This window comes from Melitaea cinxia, chromosome 4 (genome assembly GCF_905220565.1).
Source record: "Melitaea cinxia chromosome 4, ilMelCinx1.1, whole genome shotgun sequence".
In the NCBI taxonomy this organism is placed as follows: Eukaryota; Metazoa; Arthropoda; class Insecta; order Lepidoptera; family Nymphalidae; genus Melitaea; species Melitaea cinxia.
Genome location: NC_059397.1, coordinates 4,494,627 through 4,512,570, shown reverse-complemented (window position 1 = coordinate 4,512,570; position 17,944 = coordinate 4,494,627). Strand labels below are relative to the sequence as shown.

Here is a 17,944-nt window from a genome sequence, read left to right as displayed (position 1 = left end):
GCTTCCTTCTGGCAGGTCTAGTGTCAGACTTCCATTACGCAATTCACCTGATTGTCTAGGTGAAACATATAACTTAGCAAAAAGGCGATTATTCAATTTAGAAAAACGTTTCAAAAAATATACTTCATTAAAATCTCAATATATACACTTCATAAGAGAATATCAAAATTTAGGCCATCTGTCGGAATCTACAGTTAGTTTACCAGATCCTTCTTATTTTTGTCATCATGCTGTCTTTAAAACATTCAACTAATCTATTAAGCTTAGGGTCATATTTGATAGTTCCGCTTTCTCTTCTTCTGGTTTTTCAATCAATGTTTGCTAATGGTTGGATAACACAACATTCGGGATTCTCTTTTCTCCATATTAATTCGAGTTAGTTACGGTTGATTTATGGAGAGAAGATGAGTCCCTACCAATCAAAGCAATGCCACTAAATACTGTCACTTGCTGTACCGCAAGTGCCAGCTATTTAAGTACGCGATGTCTAGGGCAGATAGGAGATGAATGCGACGATAGTTTTATCAAAATTATTATACAAAAGGATTTTTATGTAGATGACCTATCTAAAGATGCCTTCATTATGATTTTTGCATAGATTTATTTCGCGCCGCGGTAGGCCAGCGGACATCTATTCCAATAACAAACTGCAATTTTGTAGGAGCGGCAAGAGAGCTCAGTAAATTCACCGATATACAAAACATCGCGTTAACTGAATTTACAGCTCAGCAAGGCATCAAAATTTAAACTCATTCTGTCTTACGCTCCTCACTTCGGCGACATATGGGAGGCCGGTGTGACCGGTAAAACATCATATCAACAATACATCACGCAAACAAACATATATAAACGAGTCATGGGAGTTCTCATTTAATTTTTGAAGAAATTTTAACTTTTAAGGCAATTCTAACTTTGTTTGCACAAGTGGAGGCTATTCTGAATAGTCGTCCCTTGCGCCCATTATCCATGTTCCCTTGACGATTTCCTTTCCTTTCCCCAGGGCACTTCTTAATCAGAAGACTACTAAATGAGCTGCCGACTCGCGCCTTGGAGAATGAAAGGGAACCACAATTAAAACGCTACGCACGTCTCAAGTAAATCAAACAACAAAATGAAGACAAGCAAGACAAGGCTAAAGGTTGGAGACCTGCCACCTTTATATTGGATTACTGGATGCCAGTAGCCAGACTATATCCGGGGCCAGACGGGAGCTCTCGCGATCGGCCCACTACAGGCTGTTATCGCCGCCCTCTGGTTCGCCACCCCCCCTTACTCAACGATGAAGACACAGAGTTGAAGAATCTGGATTCTTCAACGGGGGGAGTATGTTAAGGAACGTCTCACATCTTGCGTTGCAACTCTTGGTTCACATCGTGTGGTCCGCACTTAATTTACCGGTCATCGGTGTGAAGTGTTTATAAACTGTGAGTGCAATAGACAATCAGTGGTGTGACAGAACGTTAGCTATATAACACAGTGATTTGACATTTAAAACTCTCTTTCCCATACTTCTTCTCGTCGTACGAAGTGTTTGCATAATAATGTAATTTGTAATACAGCAATTTATTCTCTTCCATCTTTCATTTTCTCCATTTCAACAAACAACAATGCAATAAAATACAAGCAACAAACAATACAACGAAACAAAGTAAATATATTGTTTTTTAAATATATTGTATTTATATTCTGTAATAAAAGATAACGCTTTTGCTTGTTTATTTTTATCTTGTTATATCTTTTTTTACATATGATTGATAAGAAATACTTAAAGAGACATCTACAAAGTAAATAAAATAAAGTACACAATATATGTCTCTTTGAAGTCTGAAATATACTCGGAATTATAATTTTGTACAATACGCATCTTATGACAGTTTTATTTTTGGTATTTTTAATTTCCGGGAAAATATTTCTATATTTAGAAGATATACCAAGATTTTTATCTATCTTTATTTAGGAGCTTTTACCCAATATCCATATATCAGCCCCAATGTTCACTAAATTGTCTGGGCGTATTTTGTCTGTCATTAATATTAAAGTGAAAAAAGGTAAAAGAAAATGTACTAGTCAAAAACATATTTACTGACGTCATGAACGGGGGGTAAAGATGTATTTTCTAAAATGCAAGTAGTGACATTGACTCTCACACCTACCATGCTAAGTACCTACTTACTCGTTGTTAACTGAAGTGGCAAATCGGTCTGAGGTGGCACCCTCTCATCGAATGCACGTGTTATAGACGACTAACCTACTTGAAAATTTTACTGATAATCAGAATATAATTTTTAATATATTTTTCAAAAGATTTAATTTAATTGTTAAAATATGTTGAATTCAATTGTACGTATTTTAAGATATTCTTAGAAGTGTCTTTTTTAAAGTCGGAAATAAGTTTTTTAGTAAAGGTCATATAGGTAGCATAAATAATATACGAACTAGAGAACTGACTACAGCAGATGTGGAAGATAAAAAAAAAAAAAAACTAAAGATGTTTGATGAAAAAATTACTTAGTTGAGTGAAAACTTAAAAAATTAGGATTATTAATATTTTTTATTATCAAGATAAGGTAAACATTCGAATCACTAATCTATATACATATTATGTTTTATGCGTTCTAGAATAGATTACGGTAGTTGTATTTTTGGTCATAGTAGAAAAACAACTTCGTCTGAGATAGATCAAATTTTAAATAAAAGTTTAGAAGTTTTAAAGTTTATTCACATAACGGCACTTTGAAGTGTCGTAGAACTGTTTATTATATCTACTATTGTCGTAAAAATTAAGATTTAGGAAACATATTGTTTGAAATGATTGACACACACGTGAATATATCTTAAGTATAGTTATTATCTTTAATTAAATGTATCATACACTAAGTTGCTTGTCGTGTAAGGTAGGTAGCAAAGATAATTTTAGCCCCCTTTAAAGTATCAAGGGCAAATGTTTTGCCGTTTTTTGACTGTTTAAGATTAAATAATACATAATATTTAAAAATATTGAATTGTAATTTTTCCTTAACGAAGGATTTCCTTGGGGACAGTAAATAATAAAGTCTGATATAAAAAAATGATACCCCTGCGTACTCGTAATTACGTTTATTTCTTCGAGAAAATAATAATCCGCTTAGAGCACCGAGAAACTTGATTTAAAGAGTTTGTGAGCTGAGAACAATCAGTGAGCTTGTTATAGTAATATTTTCATAGATCTTATTGTTTTTTTAACTGAATTCAAAGAGGAGGAGTTTTCTCAAATAATAATAAAAAACAAGTTAAGAAAATGGAAGTAATCTAATTAAAAATAGAATGTAATTTTTTTTTCAATTTAATATGTTTTAAATGCTGTTAAGAAATATAGCTTAATGGTATTTGAAATAATAGATTTATTTTGAATTTCGCTTTATTCAAAATAAAATATTTTGGTTTTCATAATACAACAACATAAATAAAACATCGATGTGAGTACGGCTAATCCGTCAGTTTTGTATAAATGTCCCATAAGTCAAATAATAAGTTTTTGTACAGAGACAACCTATTCAAATGTTTAAGCTGACGATTTTATTGGAAAACTTTTCAATCACAATCCGCTCGGGGACATACCTGAACGTTCCTCATTATTGATGAAAGTTTTTGGACAACCAAAGTCAATGAATTTCATGAAAGCAGATTATGAAGTATTTATTTCGATGTATGAAATATTAAATACCAAAAATATCAAGTTGAATAATTTATTGTACAAATCAGTTAAAAATATCTCCATATCTAACCCTATAATACGAAGTTAAATAAACACTTAAATGTGTATAACTAACTGTACACGTGTATTTAGAGTACAGAAAAGTCCGCGATGACGTATGTATCCATAATTGTTCAAGGATAGTTTATTTATGCTTACCTATACCGATACTTATATTAATGATACTTCTACTATGCCTAATCATAAAATATAATCCCATGCAATGTGATATTTGAAAAGCTTAGACGGATATATATTTAGTATTACTCATTAACAACTTAAACACATAGCCTTAATCATTACATACACATTATGATCAATTTTTTATATAACATAATTTAAATAACTATCTTAGGAGTTCTTGCAACACAAAAAAGTAAAACGCACGTAAAAAAAATAAGCGCGTTAAGCGATAACGCACATGGCTTGATAAGAGCTCCCCCCTCCCGTAAACTTTGTTGACGTAATAAAGCATCTTCGACCATTGCTTATAATTAGTATCACAATTTCGCACAAGGTAGTAACGTCTTCGGTAGTATAGTGGTCAGTATCCCCGCCTGTCACGCGGGAGACCGGGGTTCGATTCCCCACCGGAGAGATTCTTTTTGTGGTTATTTTTTGTTTTGTAAATACAAATTATTATAATATTTTTTTATTTATTTTCTGTATAAAATATAATTAAAATATAAAAACTTTTTTATTTTATTTTTTGGCAATTTAAACTTTTTATTATTATCGTTTAAAAAATTTACAATACACAAAATAATAAAAAAACAGCAACAAAAATCCACTACGTTTTAGTTTAGTTTTAATATTTCTATTTGTAATATTTTTTCACAAATCTAACGGCAAATTGTTAATAATAAGTCAAGGCAGTAAAAGTAGTTTGGGATTTTATATAATTTTACACAATTATGACTGTTGTGTTTCTGGGCACTTCTTGTCATTAGAATCTAAATAATTAATTATTTAAGTGATAATACATACTTTGTAAAAAGACAATTTAATCGAAGTAGATTAACTTTATTTTTATTATTATATTCAGTAAAACTTTGTCGTTTTATTTTTAGTTAGAAGGTAATTTATATCAAGTTTCAAGAGCACTTAGTGATAGTCCTTTACAAGTTTTATTTTCTTATATTTTTATAAATAAAATATTTAAGGATAAAACAGCTAAGTGCTAGCACTTACTGAGCTACGGGTCGCTACCTATACAACAAATATGGTGCTGATTCGAAATTGTTTTTATTTTGGGTAATTCGAATTGTCCCTTTCAATACGTGTTCCTTTCATATGACCCCTCCCCTGTATTATTGAACCCGATATATTTTCATTTAGGTAAATTGCGTTAAATCTTTTTATTACTGATTATTTAGTTTTTTATCAATCTTTTTGTATGAGGACGCTTTTATTGTGGTACTTTATTATAATTCTAGGATTTTTTTTTGTATGTCTCATTTTATAATTATTTTACTTTTTTTTGAACTTTGCTTAAAATAAAAGTATAAATTTTAAATAAGAAATATAATGTATTTTTATCAATATATCTATAATGCACACACAGTTTGAACGTAATAAGTTTTTCATTTAAATGTTTAAGCGCCTGATATTTTTGTCACAATACCTGAATGACACAAAATATAATATAATATCTAGTTTTATTTAAGGCGAAATGCAATTAAGTATAATAGTTTTAATATCATTTTTTTCTAAGACTTCTAACATTACATTTGGAAAATATACCTATTACACTTATAGATGGCATATTTTTCAGTTTTGTTGTTTTTATTGTTCCTTAAAAGAATGATTATATTATTAAAAATATTATAGTCGTCACAAAATAAGAGGTCCGTTCTGACATTTGACAAATATCCTAAAAAGTAACTTGTTACGAAACTGTAAGAAACAATAAAATAATTATTAATAACATACTCGTAAAGTGTTTTTTAAATTCTTTTCGCGCTTACTTTATAGTAGCATGTAATTTTTAATTATTACGAAACGTCTCAAAAACAGTTACGTTCTAAGTGGTTTTTTTAACTAGTGCTGTAACTAATTAATTACTGCATTTCACCAGCTTCATTCGATTTTAATCGTAATTAAATGTTGTGTCGTGATCTTTACTGAGAAAAAGAGTTTGGCGCTCAAAGGCGTAAATTATATTTTTAATTTGGCTATAAACCGCGATGAAATCCGAAAATAATGTCAATATAATGGTTAAAATTCGTGTGAACAATAGAAAATAATATAAAGATATAAAATAAAGACAACTTGACCTTTTGTACCATTGTTTTATTTCAAATTACCTACAACATTAAAGTTTAAGTTAAATTTTTGATCAAAATTTTAATCAAATGTACTTTACACTACATAATCAAATCGATCAAATACTCATACAAACTTGAATCGATTTATCGCGAGTATCGAATACCGAGTCGTATAGTTACTTCAATATCTACGTCCCGATGACAAATGTCAAAAAGGGCCTCTTATTTTGTGACGACTATAGTGCCTATAACGGCCATGCCGATCTACTTAGTGAGTGTTGTTGTTGTTGCTGTCCTATGGTATCCCAAGGGTACAGAGGGTCCTCGTGAGACGTCTCCATCCGCTCCTGTCCTGTGCCTCTCGCTCCGCGTCCCTCCAACTAAGCCCGGCCGCTCGCAGCTCGGCGTCGATAGTCCGCTGCCACGTGTGCGCCGGTCAGCCCCGCCTCCTGCTCCCGCGCGGCCTCCACGTGAACGGTGACCCTATCGGCGCTGTCCTCTGGTCTTCGGAGGGTGTGCCCTATCCACTTCCACTTCCGCTGAGCAATTTCTTGCTTGATTGGGATTTGGTGGCATCGATTCCATAGATCCTCGTTGCCGATAGTGTTCGGCCAGAATCTGCGCAGGATGAATCTTAGGCATTTGTTGACGAACACTTGTAGCTTACACGTCAGACCCTTTCTCTCTTTCAGTGTCTCGCAGCCGAAGAGCAAGACAGACTTCACTAAGGAACCGAAAAGGGAAATCTTGATCCGCCGGGTGAGAACGTTCGAATCCCAGACCGGTTTTAAGCCAGCGTGGTGGATTAAGCTCTGATCCTTCTCCTACATGGGGAAAGAGGCCTATGCCCAGTAGGATATTACAGGCTGAAGCGTAAGGCTGGACACAGTGCGCTCCACTTCACGGAGTCGAAGGCTTTCTCGAAGTCGACGAAAGCCAGGAAAAGTTCGGCTCGCCACTCCACGCACGATTAGATGAGTAGCGTTATGATTAGTGAGTGCATATTTTTAATTTTTTTTGATATATGTTGAAACTAACCCGTTGGAGTAAGTCATTCAGACAGGTGATCTAATTTACTGGCATTTAATTAGCTAATGGACGTGGTTGAGGTAAGTGACAGCGATGACTCATTATTTTCTTAACGCGACTAGACTATAGTAACTTATCTAGTTTTAAACCAGGCATAAGCTACTATGACAACTTTAAAGATATCAGTGAAAGCAGTATTATAGGTTTTTCACACAATAATAAGCTTATTGCGTGACGCGTACATGTATGTTTTATTTGCAAAAATATTAACTAAAGTAATAAAGTAACAATATTCTTTGTAGTTTTCTTATTTAAAAAAGTATTCGTGCGAAATATGGGGAGTCTGTAGTTACACAGTATATGAATGAATATACATATTAATGGAATAAACTTGTAAGTGATATTGGACAAAGACATAGTCACAGGTGAGTAAGGGTCGATAAATAAAGTGAAACACAGCCACACACAGAAGCCTATCTAGCCAGAGCTTTGTTTGTCAAGAATATTACATAACGAATATAGAAACAGAATCAATTTCAAATCAAAGCCTTACTCAGAGGAACACAAAATTTCTCACATAATATCTCCGAGTACAGGTGCAAATTACAACCCTTCGGGGCAAGAGGACCCTCGTATCATGTGTATAATAACCAATGTACCGAGATCCCTAGGAATTACACCGCTTTCTCAGCACTGTTTCCTATTTGATGGGCACCAGCGGGCAAGGAAGTTCTTATTAAGTTGGTAGTATTTTGTAGTAATATTACTGTCAAGGGAAATAACAGAACGTCGCTTGTAGTGGTGAACTATAGTGGTATATAAGCCACTTTGTAAATACGTAACGCGAATTCCTATTTAGGGATTATTTCGCCGCAAGCCATGAGATTATGAGATTTTTTTGTATCATCATAAATATTTGAAATAACATTAAGTATATATTATTTTGTGATATTAAAAAGCATAGTTATTATAAATAAAAATATTAAGAGCAATAATTTAGGGTAACAAAGTATTGTAAAACATCGAAACCGGGCCATTCGAGGCGGACAGATCGGACATTTACTGGAATATATATGATTATTGTTGGATAAAAATGGACGTAAGAAATGTGGGGTAAGGTTTAGTTTTGTATGTGTGCGGAATAGTCTCGCGTTCCTAAATGTAATGAAAAGCGAACTAACATTTTTATAGGGGTTTCAACGACTCTCGGAGCGGTAGCGAACGTTTTACATTTAAGGAATCCTCATTCTATTATATGTGGCGTAACACATCGGCTTTTATGTGCGACAACCATCTTTATTCAGCGTGTGCAACGTTTATTCATTTAAATTCAAGCGTACTAAATATAAGAGGTGTGAATATGGAGTTTTCAGCGTTAAACTTGATTTAGATTTAATTTTTAAGTGTAATGGTAAACGTTTTCAGTGATAAATTGTGAATGCAGAGTATACTCGTATTTACTTTTAAGGTTTAATTTTTGAGTGTGATTTTAGTAATGGAGATTTCGAAATGAAATAGCTGAGTGTCTAGTTTATTTTAATGAATTAAGTGTATTATATACGAATGCGAAATAAAAGACGGCTCTTAATTCAATAACAACAATATGTTACGTTTAATTGACCATGTCGCTGTGTGGCTTCGCGCATTAAATGATATAGCCGAGATAAGGATAATACAGTTCCGCTACCACCTTGAAACTTATAAAGCCGACCGATGGCGGGATAACCATCCAACTCCTGGCTTTGAAATGCACAGGCCGAAGATGGGCAGCAGCGTCTTCGGTGCGACAAAACCAGCCCTGCGGTCACCAACCCGCCTGCTCAGCGTGGCGACTATGGGCAACACACATGAGTTCACGCCATTTTTGGCGCGAGCTTGTAGGGGCCTGTGTCCAGCAGTGGACTGTAATACGTTGAAATGAATTGACCATATAAGTTTGTCTTACGAGTATTTCAACTTCACGGAATGCAGAAGGGTCTAAAAGTTACAATAGCAAAAGCCTTTATTGATGGCTGCCACGATGTACTGCCGAATTATAATTAGATGCTCAAAAAGCGACATTTGAACCTATATTTGGATTTGGCAATCTGTAAATGGGACCCTGGAACAAATGTCAAGCACATAACTACCCTAATGGTGATCTCATCCGATAGCGTACTCATTTCAATAGTTGAAAGCGACATTTTGCATTAGTCAGTTAGTTCAGCCTATTGCAGTCCACTGCTGGACATAGGCCTCCCCAAGTTCGCGCCAGACATCCCGGTTTTCTGCAATCCTCATTTTGATTGAATTTTGCATAAACTATCAAAGTTAAATAAAAATATAAAACCCGTGTGGTGTCGTGGGACATGAGATAGGAACGAAGTTCCTTATTATAAAATACTAGCTGTGCCCGCGGCTTCGCCCGCGTTGAAATCAATGTTTCACAAAGTTTTCTCGGCAAACTTCCAGTGAAATCCTCATTAAAATCGGCTTAGCCCTTCCGTAAGCCTTCCTCTTGAACCGCATGAAAATCCGTTCAGTAGATTTTGAGGAAATCGATTACATACACTTTTGGGGACTTTGTTTTATAATACAGTAACTGTTGCCCGCGACTATATCCGCGTGGTTATGAAGATATGCATTACTATTAAGATGTTTAACGCATTTTTTTTTCAGTCACTTGAAATGCTTATTACACTGAGTAACTTTTTAAAAGGCACAATTTAGCATAATTTAATACTTGTTTTTATAAAACCTCTCTATACACCACATTTTTAGTTTTATTTTCACGCTGCAGTATAAATAACCTATCGACGAACTTATAACTGCTGTATATGTTTCATACAAACTATCAACCCCAATTAAACCCCCTTAGCGGTGGAATATCGCAAAATCTCTCTATTCTACTACTATTATCTACTAACTATAATCTACCTCCTTGCCAAATTTCATCTTTATCCATCCTAGATGGATGGACCCTCCAGCTGTTTTTGGATTCTCGTAATGAGTGAGTCAGTGACCTTTCTCTTATATATATATATATATAGATTACGATGCATTATTCAGGACACCTTCTCACCATCCATAGAGCATATATTTTAAATTTCAAGTCTCTCACTTCAAAAACAAAGGACTTTCATACAAATTTCGAACCCCCGTTTTATCCCCTTAGGGGTCGAGTTTTGTGAAATCCATTCATAGCGAATGTTTAAGCCCTATAAGAAACCTACCTGCCAAATGTCAAATTTGTAGCTGTTATAGTTTTGGAGATTTCGTAATGAGTGAGTCAACCTACCATCCCCCGTTTTAACCCCAAAAGGGAGTTAATTTCTAAATATGCATTATTTGGACACCTTTTCACTATCTATAGAACATACATTTTAAATTTCATGTCTCTTACTTCAAAAACATAGATTTTTCATTCAAACTTCCAACCCCTGTTTTACGCCCTTAGGGGTTGAGATTCGTAAAATTCGTTCTTAGCAGATGTCTACAACCTATAAGGAGCTTACCTGCCAAATGACAAATTTGTAGCTCTTATAGTTTCGGAGATTTCGTGATCAGTGAGTCAACCTACGAACCCCCGTTTTAACCCCAAAAGGGAGTTGACTTATAAAGATACATTATTTTGACACTTTCCAACCATCTATAGAGTATACATTTTAAATTTCAAGTCTCTTACTTCAAAAACATAGGACTTTCATACAAACTTCCAACCCCCGTTTTATCCCCTTAGGGGTCGAATTTCGTAACATCCGTTCTTAGCGGATGTCTAAGTCCTATAAGGAACCTACCTGCCAAATTTTAAGTTTGTAGGTGTTATAGTTTCGGAGATTTCGTGATGAGTAAGTCAACCTACCATCCCCCGTTTTAACCCCAAAAGGGGGTTGATTTCTAACGATACATTATTTGAACGCCTCCTCACCATCTATAGAGCATACATTTTAAATTTCAAATCTCTTACTTCAAAAACATGGGACTCTCATACAAACTTCCAACCCCTATTTTACCCCTTTAGGGGTTGAGTTTCGTAAAATCCGTTCTTAGCGGATGTCTACATCCTATAAGGAGCCTACCTGCCAAATTTCAAGTTTGTGGGTGTTATAGTTTCGGAGATTTCGTGATGAATGACCTTTCGCGTTTATATATACTAGCTGTGCCCGCGGCTTCGCCCGCGTTGAAATCAGTGTTTCACAAAGCTTTACCAGAAAACTTCCAGTGAAACTTTCATCAAAATCGGCTTAGTTATTCCATAAACCTTCCTCTTGAAGCACTCTCTCCATTGGTGAAACCGCATGAAAAGCCGTTCAGTAGATTTTGAGGGAATCGACCACATACGCTTTTGGGGACTTTGTTTTATAATACACTAACTGTTGCCCGCGACTACGTTCGCGTGGTTATGAAGATATGCATTACTATTAAGATGTTTAACGCAAACTTATTTTATTTCAGTCACTTGACATGCTAATCACACTGAGTAACTTTTTAAAAGGCACAATTTAGTATAATTTAATAGTTATTTTTATAAAACCTCTCTATACACCATATTTTTAGCTCTATTTTCAGGCTGCAGCATAAATAACCTATCTATTACTTATAGCTGCTGTTTATGTTTCTTACAAACTATAATCCCCAATTAAACCCTCTTAGTGGTGGATATCGCAAAATCCGTTCTTAGCGGACGTCTACTTACTATAATCTACCTACCTACCAAATTTCATCTTTGTCCATCCTGGATGGATTAAAAACCACTGGATGGTCCCAGCGGTTTTTGAGTTCTCGTGATGAGTGAGTCAGTGACCTTTCTCTTTTATATATATAGATTACGATACATTATTTGAACACCTTCTCATCATTTATAGAGCATACATTTTAAATATCAAGCATCTTACTTCAAAAACATAGAACTTTCATACAAACTTCCAACCCCCGTTTTACCCCCTTAAGGATCGAGTTTCGTAAAATCCGTTCTTAGCGGTTGTCTATGCTCTATAAGGAACCTATCTGCCAAATTCCAAGTTTGTAGGTGTTATAGTTTCGGAGATTTCGTGATGAGTGAGTCAACCTACCATCCCCCGTTTTAACCCCAAAAGGGAGTTGATTTCTAAATATACATTATTTAGACACCTTCTCATCATTTATAGAGCATACATTTTAAATATCAAGCATCTTACTTCAAAAACATAGAACTTTCATACAAACTTCCAACCCCCGTTTTACCCCCTTAAGGATCGAGTTTCGTAAAATCCGTTCTTAGCGGTTGTCTATGCTCTATAAGGAACCTACCTGCCAAATTCCAAGTTTGTAGGTGTTATAGTTTCGGAGATTTCGTGATGAGTGAGTCAACCTACCATCCCCCGTTTTAACCCCAAAAGGGAGTTGATTTCTAAATATACATTATTTAGACACCTTCTCACTATCTTTAGAGCACACATTTTAAATTTCAAGTCTCTGACTTCAAAAACATAGGACTTTCATATAAACTTCCAACCCCCGTTTTACCCCCTTAAGGGTCGAGTTTCGTAAAATCCGTTCTTAGCGGATGTCTACGTCTTATAAGGAGCCTACCTGCCAAATTTCAAGTTTGTGGCTATTATAGTTTCGGAGATTTCGTGATGAGTGAGTCAACCTACCATCCCCCGTTTTAACCTCAAAAAGGGAGTTGATTTCTAAATATACATTATTTAGACACCTTCTCACCATCTATAGACATATATATATATATATATATATACATTATACATATATATATATACATTTTATATTTCAAGTCTCTTACTTCAAAAACATAGGACTTTCATACAAACTTCCAACCCCCGTTTTACCCCCTTAAGGATCGAGTTTCGTAAAATCCGTTCTTCGCGGACGTCTACGCTCTATAAGGAACCTACCTGCCAAATTCCAAGTTTCTAGGTGTTATAGTTTCGGAAATTTCGTGATGAGTGAGTCAACCTACCATCCCCCGTTTTAACCCAAAAAGGGAGTTGATTTCTTAATATACATTATTTGAACACCTTCTCATCATTTATAGAGCATACATTTTAAATATTAAGCATCTTACTTCAAAAACATAGAACTTTCATACAAACTTCCAACCCCCGTTTTACCCCCTTAGGGGTCGAGTTTCGTAAAATCCGTTCTTAGCGGATATCTACGCTTTATAAGAAACCTACCTGCCAAATTTCAAGTTTCTAGGTGTTATAGTTTCGGAGATTTTGTGATGAGTGGGTCAACCTACCATCCCCCGTTTTAACCCAAAAAGGGAGTTGATTTCTAAATATACATTATTTGAACACCTTCTCATCATTTATAGAGCATACATTTTAAATATCAAGCATCTTACTTCAAAAACATAGAACTTTCATACAAACTTCCAACCCCCGTTTTACCCCCTTAGGGGTTGAGTTTCGTAAAATCCGTTCTTAGCGGATGTCTACTTCCTATAAGGAGCCTACCTGCCAAATTCAAAGTTTGTAGGTGTTATAGTTTCGGAGATTTCGTGATGAATGACCTTTCGCGTTTATATATATTATAGATTATAGATTAATTTCAAGTTCTATTCAAAGTATATTATGTCTACACCCGACACAAAATAATATGGATTTTTACGAATATATCAAAATGTTTAGTAACGATAGTGGGTATTCGAATCTTATGTATGAAATTGCCTTATTTTTCGTCCTAGACTGCCCTTCGCGTTGATCTCAGGCCGGGCCAAAAATACTCATTGGCATTTTAGGCATATTTTAGAGAGGAGCAAGGACTTTGCTTGGTCTAATATGAATTAGACTCACGTCTCTGTTGGAGACATTAAGTTAGTCTAACTTAAACAATGATGTTGCTGATTAACGCCTACCTTCATTTTAAAAAAAAGCATGTTTTAGAAATAAAAAAGGACATGGGTTTCGAAAACCTGTAGATATATCTTAGTTATATATATATATATATATATATATATATATATGCTAATAGTGGAAACTTTATTGATTTCAGTTATTGTAATTAGTCATAATATAATAATGTAATATAAAATTGTATGTTTCCCAAATAAAAATAAAAATTAAATATATGAATTAGTTGTGTATTTTGATCGGTCACTAAACCGCCTGCCCAGCGTGGTGACTATGGGCAACACACATGAGTTCACGCCATTTTTAGCACGAACTTGTGGAGGCCTATGTCCAGCAGTGGACTGCGATATGCTGAAGTGATGATGATGATCCATATTGACAGCTTCGATATGAAATAGTTGCAAATTTTTAGTTACTGAAGTAAACTTTCTGTCACTACTTCAACTACTAAATAAATAAAGCAACATCACCCACGTAAGAAGAACTATCAAAACGTCACTCGATGAAACGTTGGTTTCCCAAATATATTTCCAATTTTTCCGGCACACGCCGCAAATGTAATACCATATTTGCGGTCCTTTTTTCGTATTTTTTACGAGCGCCCGCCGCCCGGTATTACGCCGACATGTGGCCTCTAGGTCGCTTATTATTTCGACCGGCGTTGATTTTACTCCCTCATGATATTAGACTCATCATTTTGTAAATTATGTGTTAAACTTCCGCAAGGTTCGTTAGGTTAACGATTTTATAAAAAGAGTATATTGAGGTTTCATAGCAAATTTTATTTTTATTCTACGTTCAAATTTTTTCTTTAATAAAAATGTAATGTCACATTGTGGAACAAAGGCTTTTATACTGTTAAGGATAAGAACCTTAAGAAAAAAAGCGGTCTTTATTCTACCTGCATTTCTTTCGACGAATAGTTTTTTTTTCAAAATGTTTAATTAATAATTTACGCACACACACACAAACACACACACACACGTAATACACACGCACACCATTAACTATGTTCATTAAATATTACACAGACACACATAAACAGTTATTTTTAGTAAAACAGCTTTTTTAAGCTTTTGGAATTTCATTCACAAGATAAGCCAGTGAACAGCAGTCACGAAAAACTGTTAAAATTACTCTCACAATATACCTACATACAGATATACATAAAAGAGATGTTTTAAAAAGATTCGTAATATACAAAGCAAAGTATTTATTGTATTATATATAGTAGTAAGTATTTGTAGGTTCGCCTGAATATAATTAACTATTTTATAGTGGCTTTTAGTGAGTCCGCTACACGTAGGAAATTCAAACTTTAGAAATATGAATAAGAGCACTTATTTTAGATGCGAGCATACGTTGCATTCGTAATAACTGTGGAAACATCGCTAGTAGTATTCACAGGGTTGTCAGCATTCGCTTTTTTCTGGAATCCCTTAGAATAAAATCCTAAAATTTTTAAACAACTCAGTTTTTGGGTTAATACAGTAAACGTCTGAGGTCTGATTATAATAATACAGATATGAAATCCAGATTGCAGGCACCTGATAAATCTTACGCTTACAGTATTCTGGTTGTTTTTTGTGTGTGGCAAGTGGCAATTTTTTGTTTTTCTTCATACACTGTATTTCATATATAGAAAAATGAGTGTTCATTTAAGTTTCACTATGATTTTATTATTAAAATTGTTTACATTGGTCAAATGTTGGCATCCCTATGTATATAAATAGGGTCGAATAACTCAACAGAACCGAACGTGCTCTTTTGAAAAAAATGGATGAACTAATTTTTTGTTAAAATTCTAGGTCTTATTTTTATTTTGGCTGAAAGTGCAAGCCTATTTTGTTGCATTTAACCAACATACACTCATTTATTTACATGCTGGAAATTCGTGCTACATGTTTTAATTATTAGCTCTCGTCTGTTTCGTTTCAAATTATCAATACATTTTTGCAACAAAAATTCCATCACTTGTCATATGAACTGGAATGTTTGTCTTTTAAAATATTAGAAATAAATATCTTGTTTTTTAAGAAAAATGAACAAATAACTCAAACGATTTAGTTTAACTTTATCGAATGAGTAAAGACTGGAATTCTTCAGTTTTATAATATCAGGATCAACAAGATTTGTTTCAAATATTATTGATCATATTCCTTACCCAACAACTCGTTATTTAGTTTAATGCTCTTGATATCTTATATATGTATTCAAACACACCTTCGATTGAGGCGCGGTTGTAGTTTAGGGTCAAGGACATGAAATCAGAAAACTGCAAATCAATCTCGAATCTCACTAAGTACCGTGTAAAATGTTGACGTTTCTTCTGTTAAGGATTTCATTTGAAGTTTTCATATAGTCATTTTTAATGGTCCGCATTACATACCCATTACGAAGTTTTATGACACTGGGTAGCGTTTCGGACTAGTTTCGTAAATTTGCTTAAAATACTCAGAGTGTCCATTGTCTTATTGTGTTAGTAATGTGTTTGAGTTCATACATTGCTTTGTAGTTAGTTTAAGTATGCACACTGGAACGTTGTAAACCTGAACACGCTTTCTCGTTAATGTTATTTAATTTAAAATAGCAATTTCAAGAAATTACTCCAAAGCCAATATTACATATTTAAGCCTCTCGCGAGTTGGCAGAGCAATTACATCGTTTTCTTGTCGCCGAGCCAAAATTCAAGTTGCTCAACCTAAAATGTTCTTTAGCACTTGAAAGCCTTCGTTACTTATGTAAAATTTGTGAGAGCATCATTTGAGAAGTCGAAAACATTGATGATAAGATTAAAACGGCTCCTGTTTATTTAATTCCTGACCTGTTTTCTACAACATGGGATAATACTTACTTGTATAGTCCGTCATCTGCAAGAGTTAGGCATTTTAATATTACTTGATGATAGGCGCGTCGCGGGTTCGTTTTCGAGTTATGGTGATATATTTTAACCCATAAAAATTTTCGTAATCTTGGAGTGTGTTCTGTGAGTTTTGAGTCGTTTTACAATTATTCATAGATCATAATTCGTAGTTATTCAAATATCAGTCATATTCGAAAAATCAAATATAATCAGTTATGAAGTCAAACATAATTCATATTAAAATAATTGGGCAATCACATTGAGCTTAAAGAGCATGTCATAAATCTAATATGACATGGTCTTTAGTTTTAATTACTAAAGTATAAACTTAATTTTGCTTATTTTATGAAGCTGCTTCACAAATGTCTATATAAATCAATATTTTCTGAATGGCTTCTAAATTTCAACATGCAAATTGCAGTTATAGTGGTTACCTTGCATTCTATCGCTTCAGCCTGTAATATCCCACTACTGGGCATAGGCCTCTTTCCCCATGTAGGAGAAGGATCAAAGCTTAATCCACCACGCTGGTCTAATGCGGGTTGGCGGATATATTCCCTACTTTGAATTGCTGTCAGGTGTACATGATAACAACCGGGACTGACGGCTTAACGTGCTCTCCGAGGCACGTTGAGGAGACCCACAATGACTGCACAAACACCCAGACCATGGCAAATACCTGTATGGCCAATAAAAATGTTTGCTATGTGCGGGGATCGAACCCGCAACCGCCAGTGCAACAGATACAATCCATGGCTGTGACCGTTGCGCCAACGCGGCGTCTATATCGCATTTTATAAGAGAGTGAAACTATTCTGGTCGAGCCTATTGTACCTGTTATCTGCTGAGATCAATATTAAGTTATAATGCTGCCTTATTGTGCATCTAGATGTTGAGTTTCTCTTATAATCTGTGATCAAATAACGAATCTTATTGGGAACGAATGAATGAGTAATTGAAATATTATTTGGTGTGACATTTAAACTTCGAATCGAGCTAAAATATAGTTACGAGTATAATACAATAATTTCTGAGATTTATTATTAGGTTAAACTTGAAAGTAGATAATGATGTTAATTCCAAAGTGACAAACTATACTAAGTTGAACTAAAATTCAGTTTAATCATGTCAAACTTAATTTCATATTCTAAAGTGACACTTCTTAAGTGTATTTTAGTATGATAACAGTAAAGTACCTTATCGAATTTAGAGATATTTT

General features: G+C 34.4%; 1 non-coding gene across 1 annotated transcript; it reads left to right on the top strand.

Moving 5' to 3' along the window:
• The first annotated feature begins 4,259 nt into the window (after positions 1-4,259).
• Positions 4,260-4,331, top strand: Trnad-guc. Its single transcript has one exon. It is a non-coding gene; the product is annotated as a tRNA-Asp (tRNA).
• The last annotated feature ends 13,613 nt before the right edge of the window (positions 4,332-17,944 follow it).